Source organism: Protopterus annectens, chromosome 6.part1 (assembly GCF_019279795.1).
Source record: "Protopterus annectens isolate FY-2018-M chromosome 6.part1, PAN1.0, whole genome shotgun sequence".
NCBI classification, from domain to species: domain Eukaryota; kingdom Metazoa; phylum Chordata; order Ceratodontiformes; family Protopteridae; genus Protopterus; species Protopterus annectens.
In genome coordinates, this window is record NC_056738.1 from 193957331 (window position 1) to 193969857 (window position 12527).

Below are 12527 nucleotides of genomic sequence, written 5' to 3' on the forward strand. Positions count from 1 at the left end.
AGGCTGGCAGCCTTCACATATCTTCAAATACCCCCCCCCCCCAAAAAAAGAACTCAAGCTAGTTTTAAAAGTGACCCTTGAGAAATGCTGCTTGAGAGGGTTAGGTCTATCTGAGTATACCTTACCCCATTCCCTGTCCTGAGACTCCATCTGCATTGGTGTTGCTAACCCCACTGTGGTGCTGCACTGACATATCATATGCTTGCAACCCTAGGCTCAATCTTAGCAACTTGGCATTTTGCTGGCTGGCTCAGTGTAACCATGTTAGGGGATTGTGATCTGTAACTACAGTGAATTTTCTTCCATACAGATAAGGCTGAAGTTTCTGCAGTGCCCACGATATGGCTAGACATTCCTTTTCTACAGCTGTATAGCATTCCTCCCTGCGTTGAAGCCTGCTACTGAAATAAACCACTGGGTTCTCTTCTCCTTCTGAGCAAATCTGGCTAAGTACAGCCCCCACCCCATGGTTTGATGCATCCACCTGCACAGCAAATTATTTGCTGTAATCTGGACTGGCTAACACAGAGGGTCCTCCCAAAGCTTCTTAAAGCTTCTGGAATGCCTTCTCCATGCTGTGGTCCACACTACTGTATCTGGCCTGTTCTTCCTTGTCAGGTCTGTGGAGCAGCTATGGTACTATAACTGGGGATGAACTTTCTGTAGTACCCTGCTGTCCCTAAGAATGTCCTCATCTGCTTTTTAATAACAGGTGCAGGCCATGCCTGAATGGCTTCCACTTTGGCAGGTTCTGGCCTGAACTTACCAATTCCCACAGTATGTCCCAGGAAGGAGACCTCTGTCATATCCACCTGAAATTTGCTGGGCTTAATGATTAACCCTGCCCTCTGTAGTCTGCCCAGCACTTCCCTGACATGCTGAAGGTGCTCTTGCCAGGAATGGCTGTAGACAGCAAATCATCTAGGTAAGTAAGGGCAAATCCTCCTGATCCTGTTAGGATATGATCTACCAGCCTCTGGAAAGTTGCTGGGGTATTTTTCATCCAAAAGGGCATCTTTGTGAGCTCATACAAACCAAAAGGAGTCACAAAGGCTGACCTCTCTCTAGCAGTGGGAGCCAAGGGCAGCTGCCAGTAACCCTTGGTAAGATCAATAGTGGTAAGATACTTAGCCCCACCCAGCTGCTCTAGGGCCTCATCTGTCCTAGGCATGGGGTAAGCATCTGACTCTGTGTGACTATTTAATTTCTTGTAGTCCTCACAGAACCTGGTGCTGCCATCCTTCTTTGGTACCAGCACCACTGGGGAGGCCCAGGGACCATTGGACTCTTCACTTACCCCTAGTTCCAACATTTCCTGTATCTCCTTCCTCAGAGGCTGTTTGACTCTCTCAGGCACCCTATAAGGGACCTGCCTAATAGGCCTTTGAGGTCCTGTATCCACCTGGTGCTGCACCAAGTGGGTACACTCTGGTTTCCCAGTGAACATGTCCCCAAACTCCTGCAACACTGCCCAGATTTCTCAAACCTGGGTAGGAGATAGCTGCTGGGACATTGTTACCCCTTCTACTGTGATGTCATTCGGAGCCTCACTGAGATCAGTCACCAGATCTCTCTTAGACTCCTCCTGCAATCCACTGCAAATACTCAGCACAAGGGCTTCCCTTTCATGGTAAGGTTTCATCATGTTAACATAGTACAATTTTTGCCCCTGCCTCCTGCCTGGCAGTTCTACCAGGTAGTTAAAATCACTTACCTTGCTTACCACCTTGTAGGGTCCCTCCAAGGCTGCTTGCAGCTTGTTGTATCTGACAGGAATGAGAACCATTATTTGCTGCCCTACAGCATACTCTCTATCTCGAGCATTCCTGTCATTCCAGACCTTCTTCTGCTGTTGAGCTTCTGCCAGATTCTCGTGGGCCAAGCCCATGAGTTCCCTGAACCTTGTCCTGCCACAGCAGACTCCTTATGAGATTCACACTCACCTTCCCACTCATCACAAATTAAATCTAGAGGTCCCCTCACCCTATGCCCATACAGTAGCTCAAAGGGTGAAAAACCCATGGATTCCTGGGGAACCTCTTTGTAAGCAAACAACAGATGGGACAAATATTGGTCCCACTCCCTCTTAAACTGGTCTGCAAATGCCAGTAGCATGGACTTGATTGTAGAGTTTAACCTCTCAACAAGACCAGTAATCTGGGGATGGTAGCGGGTGGTCTTTAGGTGCTTAACCCCACAGTATTTCCACAGACAAGCCAACAGGTCTGACATGAAATGGGTACCTCTGTCAGTCAGTATTTCATTTGGGAAACCTACCCTGCTGAAAATCTCTAACAAAGCATTTGTCACCTTTTCTATGTCAATGTAGGACAGAGCCACTGCCTCAGGGTATCCTGTGGCATAATCTACTACCACTAGGATATACATTTTCCCTGTGGAACTTGGGGTACTAAGAGGCTCCACAATATCCATAGCTACCCTCTGAAATGGCTCCTCAATCACCAGTAAATGCATCATAAGCAGAGTCAAAAAATGTACCCTGGCTTTCGCCACCCAAAAAAATTATTTTCCTGTGCCCCTGTCGAGCAGAGCCACAGAAGTGATCCCCGGGGTGAATTTCCCATTTCCCATCCAATCATCAAGATTTTTCTTGAAGAGTGATAATGAGGAGCTCTGTTTGACATAGAGAGGTAGTCTGTTTCAGAGTATGGGAAGTCTCTGGGACAGGAATCTATCCCTCCAGCATGTTCTGTTTATTGTGGTGACAAGGTTAAGGTCCCTAGAGCATGTAGCTCAGAGGGATCAGGATTTCTTTAAGTGGAGCATGTCCAACAGCTCTGGATTTGACATAGCTTTGTATGTTAAGCAGAGATCGCCCCTGAGTAGGCGATATGTGATGGAGTAAAGCTGTAGCTTTTTGAGATGGTCTGCATAGAGCATCTGTTTGAGGCCGGTAATCCTCTTTGTGAGGTATTTCTGTGGTGTTTCCAGTTGTTGTAGATGTCTTGTGAGGTACATACCAAAAGGGGTGTTATACTCTATAATGGGTCTAATGAGTGATGAGTAGAGGGGAACAATGACCTCTTTTTTCCTGGATGAGAAATCTTTTGTGATGAGGTGTGCCACATAGAAGGATTTCCTGACTACTGTGGCGATGTGATTATCAAAGGAGAGACTACTGCCCACCTGCGTCCCAAGGTCTCTTATCACACTTTCGGTGTTAAGTAGACTACCGCCTCTGTGGTAGTTCATGGGTACAGAGTTTTTACCAAAAGGGATGACAATGCACTTTTTGGCATTAAGCTTGAGGCCATGGCTTTGACACCAGACATCTGTCTCAGCAAGTCCCTTTTGTCGAATGTCCATATTTTTTGGAGTTTTGATTATGGCACCTAGTTTGTAGTCATCTGCGAACTTCATTAGCCAAAGACCTTCTGTGTTAGCCTATACTTCAGAGAAGTAGATACCAAACAGGAGAGGACCCAGGACTGAACCCTGTGGTACTCCACTTGTCACTGGTCTGAAGATGGATTTGTAGTCTGCTACTTTCAAAGTGTGGGTTCTGTCAGTGAGCCAATTGGCAACCCATCTTGTGTCACATGGATTTATACCTAGTTTAATGAGTTTATCTATAATTCCAGAGTGGGGGATGGTGTTGAAAGCCTTGGCGAGATCTAGATAGGCTGTGTAAACCACCTTACCCTCGTCATTGTTCTTTCCTTGCTCAAGATTTAAAGATCTACAGTGTGATCTGATGGACAGTTATTTTGTTAAATGTATGTGATTTTTCTACAGGTTTATTATTATTATTATTTTTACTTTGGTTGTTTGTTTTGTTGGTTTTTTTCAGTTGTTTATTTATATGTTTAAATTATTATATTTTTTGTGGTTGATCTTTTGTTTCCTCCTGTGAAAGAGATTACTTTTGGGATTCATGTAAAGTGTCCCAGCACATTTTGGGTCAGATTAAAAAAAGTCAGTGCAGTACAGCATAGGCAGAACACCCACAATTTCTGTTGAGATATGGAATCTGGTAGAAGCAGTACAAGGAACCTAACATTTGTAAGATGTCTAAGACATTGCATATGCAAAAACACAATGAAACCCCAAAGTTATGCATGCATTGGGGGCTTTTGCTACCACAACAAATGTTAGAAATAAGCCACTGCAACATAATATTATTTCACAAAATGTAGTGCAGAGGAACCACATAGTGCATGCATAGAATCTTGGTTCAGCAGTCAATGATCTGTATAATAATCATTAGTTGATTTAGTTATGGCCTCTTCTATACTTGAGCAATCAGATGAACTTTGAAATCTGTTTTATCAAACAAAGCAATATGAAAAATGAACTAATCAAAAATATGAAAAAGAATAGACTAATAAACTAACCCCCAGATTTAATAAACTCCATGTAGGAATAGTGCTATTCCTACATGGAGTGAATGGTGTCTGTGTCTGCATCTCCCTTTTGGCAGTGCACTATGCATATTAATGAAGGCATGCTATTGAGGGGGATCCATGTACCCGGATACAGAATCAGTGCTAGGGGGTGTGTTACAGTGCTCGCAAATCTGTAGCATGCCCCCTGCACTTTCAAAGTGCCATACGGCACTTCCCAATAAGGAAAATTAAAACATGTGAAGTAATGTCATGTAGGGGGTGTATTACAGTATCTGTAACGCACCTCCTCCATTGTGCAAGTGCAGTACGGCACTAAATAAATGCAAAGAAAGTGTCCTCAGACACTTAAGTAATTGTGTACTGTAACGTCATGTGGAGGATGTGTTACAGTATCCACACCCCCTGCATTGTAAAAGTGCTGTACGGCAGAAAATAAATGAAGAAAGTGTCCTCTGACACTTATTTATTAATGTGAAGTCTAATAGTTTAATTTTTAATTAATGATTAATTTATTTTTTTATTTCGTTTTCCTCAAAGTTTAAGTATAGCTGAGTGGGTTTGCGTGGCACAGCACTTTGCTCAGCAGTGCTTAAATGCATCAAGAAACTATACAGAAATGTATAGTTGAAATCCTTGCAGCCGAGTTAGCTGAGTGGTTCGAGTCATGGCTTTGTGTGTAGTAGGTATACGGTTTGAATACCAAGACAGGTCATTCAGCTTTTACATGGGAAAGCATATTTATATTAATGTTATTTTATTTATTTATGTTCTTTATCTATTGATGTAGTGATATTTATTGAGCAGGGTAGTGTAGTTGGTTCAGAATCACAGTGTCAGTGGAGATATGAGTTAAAAACCACCATTTAAACACAGGTATCTAATACAGTACAGTCACATCATAAGGTAATGTAAGGAAAGTACATAGGGGAGGTCATGTAAAGTAAAATACATACACTTAATAATAATGTATCAATAATGAGTAATTAATATCCAATTCAATTTTTTTAAAGGAAGAATTTGTTTGCTCTTAGCTCAGTTGTTCTAAGCACTGCTAAGCCAAGCTAAGCAATGCTTAAACAGGACCTGTCTGAGCAATACTTAGCAATGCTTAGCTGGTTTGAGCATTGCTAGGAAGTTCCATTCTAAGCAGTATTCAGCTCAGCTAAGCGTATTTGTGCACCGCTAAGCACAGCTCAGCATTTGCCACTTTAAGCACCGCTCAACTCAGCTTAGTGGGTTTGCGCCGTGCTGAGCTTTGCTCAGCATTTTTAAAAATGGTCCAGTGATGGCAAAGGGTGGGAATATGGTCTTATTCAAACTGCACAGGCAGGAATACAGGCAGAACCTGTTAGAGTTTGATGCCTGTAGGAACCATGGCAGGTGCTGGTGAAGGAGCACACTTTTGGGCGCAGCACTGGGGCATGTTAAAGTCCTGGGTCATGGCTGGGCTCCTCGTAGAGAACTATGATGACAGACTGCTGCAAGGCCAGGACCAGGGCTCAGAATACAAGTCTGAGGCCTGGGACCAGCTGGCACATGAGCTTACCAATGCCACTGGTATCCCCCACACTGGTGAATAGGTCCATCATCATTATGACAACCTAAAACAGATGAAGGGGGGTGCTCTTAGCCCAATGGATCCAAAATGCTCAGGACCGGAATACCCCAGAAGTTTGTAAGTATATCAACTGGTGATTTAACAAATTAGAGTATGAACATCTGATAGACGGGTATGCATAATGGCATGTCCCCCCCCACACACAGCTGCAGAGGAGAGAGTTCACAATGCGGCAGCCCACAGAGGACAAGTGACAAGACTCTGACAGTGTGGTGAGTACAGATATAACTAGCAATGTGTAGATATATATATATATATATATATATATATATATATATATATATATATAGTCCAATAAATAAGAAAGTGTAATTGTTTACTGCTATTAGGTATAGTGTGTTCTGAGTGTACTGAAATAAATGTGGTGTTAGACCAACATTGATATAAGTAACTAATGCCAGGTACTGTGTAATACTGATGAAGGCAGCAAACAAGCTACTATTAATGAAAGGAAGCCAATACTGTAGTAATACTGTGTAGGAATGAATCTGTTAATAAAGTATACTGTGCTTGCTACTGTGAAATTAATAATAGCCATACATTCATCATCTACAGGATATGCAGTACAACTGAGTGTAGAAGCTAGAATGTAATAAACAACTGTGTCATGTCACCCTAAATTAAGCTTATTCCAAAAAAACTGTTGTGTTTAATCTGGTCTGTTATTGAAGGAATACAAATGTACAGGTGCTACACAGCAAATATGGCTATGAGAGCATGATTTCACTGTGGTTTGTCTGCTAGGCAGCTGTTATGGTAAACTCTAGATGTGGACCTGTAAAACAACATACAATGAAAAGTGATATATGTACTGCACTAAGATCTGAACCTTGAATAGTAATGCGTAATGTATTATAGTGTGTCCCCTGCAGCACTGTCTTGTGTTAACCTTTGCATTTCAACTACATGCATTTCTGAATGTAGGTATGCTAATGCAGGCAAGTATAAGACTGTAATAGGTGGAGAATGCAAATATATGTGTGCAAATGTGTATGGGTCAGGTATGCCACCCAGCAGCCTGCTATGGTCTGTACAGATCATACATAATCACATCCACTAGAGGTTAAATGTGTACACCTGCATTCAAAGTATTAATACACAGTTCGCTATCTATCATGCATGACACTGTAAGAGTCCACTTATATTACAAGGTCAGAATGTATGACCAAGTGAGTTTTAGGCACAAATCAGTCAAGCAGCAGACAACAGTGCCCTGGTAGCTTAGTGTGATAAGAAATAGATATATCTGTTGTTAAGTTTTGCACACACAGACCACTGTTTGAATCCAGGGACTGGTATGAAGATGTTTTCATGCTGATACACAAGTAATCCTTAGTATTTGTACAAACTGTCAGGTAGTGTTAATAGATATTTTCTCCACACGTTTCACAGGTAAATAAATGTTTGTATCAGCTGAATGAAGGATATAGTAATAAACTGGGTAAAATGTTCCAGTGCCCAGCCCCATATCTACAAATGACAGCAGGATAGCTATATATACTATGCACTCTTCCCGATACATGTCTCTCAAGTGTCATGCTGTCATGGCTAGTGATCACTGTTGCCAATAACCTTGCACACAGATATAAATCCAGTAGAAGTATGCCATTAGCACACTCACACAACATCAGCCAGGATACACCTTGTTAGTCATATATGTAACCTTGACATGTACGAGTCCTCGCTACTCATGTATGTAGAGTTGTCACAGCTTGCCCCATAGCATTGCCCCATAGCATTCCAGGTCAACAGATTAGGTGTGTATGTGCTACAGTAGCTATAGGCCTCAGGTAGATGTAATGTGATGGCAGAACTGTAGCGTATTGAGCAGTACTGTTGTGAAAACTATAAGCTTATACAGTGTGTAATGGACTGTTTTTCTCTCCCCCAAGCCCTTATCTGCATCAATAATTATTATTTATATACTATGGATATGTTGCTCTCAAAACCTAATGTTGGGACTTGTGTTCTATTATTGTTCATATATTTAAATGGTTGCATACTAACATATCTTGTTCAAATTCCATTGTCGGGTGGCCTGTTGCCATAAATAGTACTGGCATGCTGTTACATAACTGACTATTATTCCATTTATGCATGTGTTCTGTTTGCCATGCAATTTTTGCCAATTATATTTTGTGGGTTAATTAAAACACCCTTGCATGCTGTTATAACTAATGTTGAAATGTTTTGTTCATGACTAACCAATACACTTTGAAAAACCTCAACACCATAGCACTTTCGGGTAGGCAGATCATAGCGGATCTGCCTGTCCCAGCTCATCTGGCCACAGCAACCTCAAACTGCCTCCTCTACTGGTCCGGCACAATCCTTGGGTGGAACCACATCAGGGGATGGGGCCAGTACCCCCTGAGCACAGGCACGGAGAGGACTCTGTCACCTGACACCAGTTCAGAGATATGGTGTGCAGGGTCATCCAGAGGGACTTGAATGTACACCTGCACCAGATCGAGGGAAGACTACTGCACCTTGAGAGGCAGGCTGGCCCTGTCATCCAGCCCCCAGCACAGCCACCTTTGGAGCCATGCAGGGGCAGTGGTGACTGCCCATGGGTGGGGACCTCAGTCCCATTGTTTCCATCTGGGGGCATGTGGCCCTCTGATTCCCAACCACCCTCCCCATCCAAAGTGTTTACCCCCCATGTGTCATACACTGCCCCTGTCTACCTTGTCTGGGAAAAACGACAAAGTTAAAAAGTCTTGAACCCAGGACCTTCTGAACTAGAGTCACAGCAACACACCACTACACCAAATAAACTAATAATTACTGATGCATTTGTAAATATATAATGCACTACAGGGATGTAACTTTAGGGAAAAAACATCACTGCCAAAGTTTGTACTTCAGTCAGAGCAACATACCAGTAAACCAACTGACCGCTGGAGTACAGCAACTGTTTTTATAAACAGATCCTGATAGCCAGTCACACACTACACCTATATATAGTGGCCCAAATCACAGTGTACTTGGGCCTCTGACACAGACACAGAAACAGTACACAGACAAATACATGCTGCTGGATGTATGGGAGGCCTACAATATCAGGTAGAGCAGACAAGTGCACAGACTGTTGCTGAACATCCACAGTTGTGCCCCCTAGTTATGGCAGGGTCCTCATAAAACCTACTCTGTGTGCTCACATACTGGTATTGCAGTGCAGATTGGGGTTATAAAAGCATGACAGACAGCTCAGTGTCACACATCATACCCATCAGAACACACATGTCCATGCTAATCCTGTGTTGCACACAGTATGCATGCACGTATGTCTTAAATACATCTACCATAAGAATGACATGGTAGCTCCATCTGTTACAGTTCTACCATCTTTCACATCTAGATACCAACAGACCTGGCCCACAGCCCAGTCTGGGACACAACAACTACATGCATGACAATACAACATAGGAATAATTTAGCCCTGCAATGTCCAGAAAAAGTGGTTGCTCCTACCACAGTCACTGCCACCCATAGTAGCACATTAAAGGCCTGCAGGGTAGGGCACATTTCACAATTATGAATATGTGTACTAAATGTTGCCTAAAACTCTCTGGATGGCACTATTATGTAACATATGCACCACAGGCACATGCTTCACCTAGACTGTTGTGGGTACCTTTAACCAGGCCATGCTGTGCCACAACAACTGACACCTCACCCTTACTGACAGTAACAACTTGCTCTCCCCCAATGTTTTCACAATCTCTAATATGACTCATGGCTAGAATGCAACACCTGCAGTCTGCTACACATGCAGCATTATGTCCAGCTTCCTGCTACAGGCCTAACATTGCTCCCAAACACCTAGAGCAGGCATCCACACAACAGCCAAACATACAGGGTTGGGGGGAGATGTTGAGGTTTTAAGGGACAAGTGTCACAGTCTCCCCTACAAACATACATAGCTGATAGACCAGCATCAACTGTAGCAGCATGCACAGTCAGATAGAAAAGGATATATGACACTCTCATCTGCCTGTCTCCTTACTCACCCCAATACACATTTACACAGTACACTGCTACAGAATATGAAAGTCTGTTAACAATGGCCAGACATAGCATGCACAAATGTGAGCATAACACATCAGTCCAAACAGTGGACAGTATTTCCACCTACCATCTGTGATGCTGTAGCACCCACACCTCCATAATGTTCTCCTCAAAGGCCAGGAAAAGGGGCAAGGCCCACATGAAGGCCTTAATTATAGCACTGTGTTGCCATGCCATTGGCTAATTGAAAAGCAACCCATCTGTTCTGCATAAAATTAGCAAGTGGAAGACACAGATTGGTGCACAGGCCATCACCTGTTCATGAGAATTACATACAAAAGACAAGATGCTGCCTATGGTAAAAAACTCTCTAACACTTTCTTCATGAAGACAGACCGTAATTCTTTGCAACACTACAAGTGGATTTCTTCTGACAAAGGAGTGCAGCACTATACCAGTATGTCATACAATTAAGCATGCAAATGAATGCAGATTGGGGATGCAGACATGAGAAATAGGAATTTAAACAGTAGGTCTCAACAACACTTACTGGACTGACATGTTGCAGTTGGTCAGCTGTCCAGCACCTTACAGTTATCCCTGATGGCTCTGTCGGCATTGACAAAGATCACAGCTCTGGCCCCTGAGTTACCCCAGTGAGTAAGCTCACATATGACTACTACTGGGATTGTCTGTTGTACAAAACTGATTGTGACAGTGTCAGCCTAGCTAAATGGGATGTTGTAAATAATCATATCTCATTTGTGAATGTTAATATGATACATATGCTTGTCTTATAAATGTAAGAGAATTATATATGTTATGTGGATGTTAAACAACTGGTGCAGAAGTGTGTGTTGAACTGAATGTTATGTACTGAGCTCATACCTCTCAACTGTCCAATTTTTTGCAGAATGGCCACACGTTTGCCTCAAATATTTAGTCATATTCTCATACAGTTGTATTTTTTCTGGCAAATCACTGGCAAATCATTAAAGACTGAAATCATAAAGTAATAGCACACATTTGAATGTCAGATGTCATATCCTTCAGAAAAGTCACGTGAATGCAAAACCTACCATTCTATCAACTGTCTACATTTATAAGGGCAATATTTATAAAGTGTCACTAATTTTGTCCCTTGGTCCCCCCTTTATTTGTGCAATTGCCCAGATGTCTTGCTGTAAGCGGTTGTGAGGTATGACTGAGCTTCAAGAGTGTAACCACAGTGTACCATAGTGGAAAAGAATAGAAATGCATATAAAGTATTATCTGTGCAAATGTATGTATTCATAGTAGATGCACAAAGCCTTGCACATACACAGATAAGTTGCAAATATCAAGAAAATAAGCTGAACCTGTTTTACGAATGTGTTATCTTAGTTTCAGTGCAGCAAGCAGACATAGATGTCTACAGCTAGATGTTTTTGTATTGTCTTGAAACATAAACAAGTGCTAGGCTGAAAATGTAAAAGTGTTTAACTGTGTTATGACTTCCACTTCTACACAAACATCAGACAGATATGTATGTCTGATGCAGAAATGTTAAAAGGTATGTTAGTTGCTGTTAGCCTGGGAAGTGAAGGCAGGTGACCAAGACTGATGTAATCTGAGCTATCCCAGCACTAATGTTGAGTATTACTTTCAGACCTGTCTCAAAGAAAGGCCTTTGCATGTTGCATGTGTCTATATATCTGACAACATCCACTCATCTGCATTTGCCTTGCTAATGGCATGGAACTAGAGAAAAGTAAAATTGTTTACATATAGATGGGAATATAGTAATGATGACATTAGATATTTGCTGTATATTTCAGACTGCCCTGCAATGTTGTCTTAAAATATTCCCTGTGAGTCTGAACTCTGTAGTTACTGTATTGATTGAGTATTGTCTTGTTCCTTTATTAGTTATTATTAAATATGGTTAAACCTTGTAAATGTATCTGGTCTGTATAGAATTAAGTAAGCTCTTAGATTACTTGCATATGTATTTGCTGACACTGTATAACCCACTCCAATACCCTTGGTCTTGGTCACACTTATCATTTGGATAACAGGCACATCACATTGTAGGATTCTTCACCCTTTGGTAAGTGCCTTAGAGTAGATGATAGAAAGCTGGATTGTGGCAGTCAGGACTACCTTTTAGACAGAGTAGAACAGCCCATAGCTTGTAAACCTGTGCCAGCCTATCCCGGGACTCCATGTGTGTGTGTGTGTGTGTGTGTGTGTGTGTGTGTGTGTGTGTGTGTGTGTGTGTGTGTGTGTGTGTGTGTGTGTGTGTGTTTGTGTGATTCATAAATAAAATCTCAAAATGTGTGTGTCAGCTACTTGGGCAGGGACATGGAGCACTGGTCAGACAAAGAGGGTGATGGAGGTTTTGGCCTGACTGCTCTGCTGAGATGTGAGCCATATAGCTGTGCCAGTAGGGAGTTTTACTGGAAATCAGGAGAGAGAGAGAGAGAGAAACCAGTGTAAAATAAAAGACAAAAGAGTTCCTCTCGTTCAGCAACATTTATTGCACATGTGCA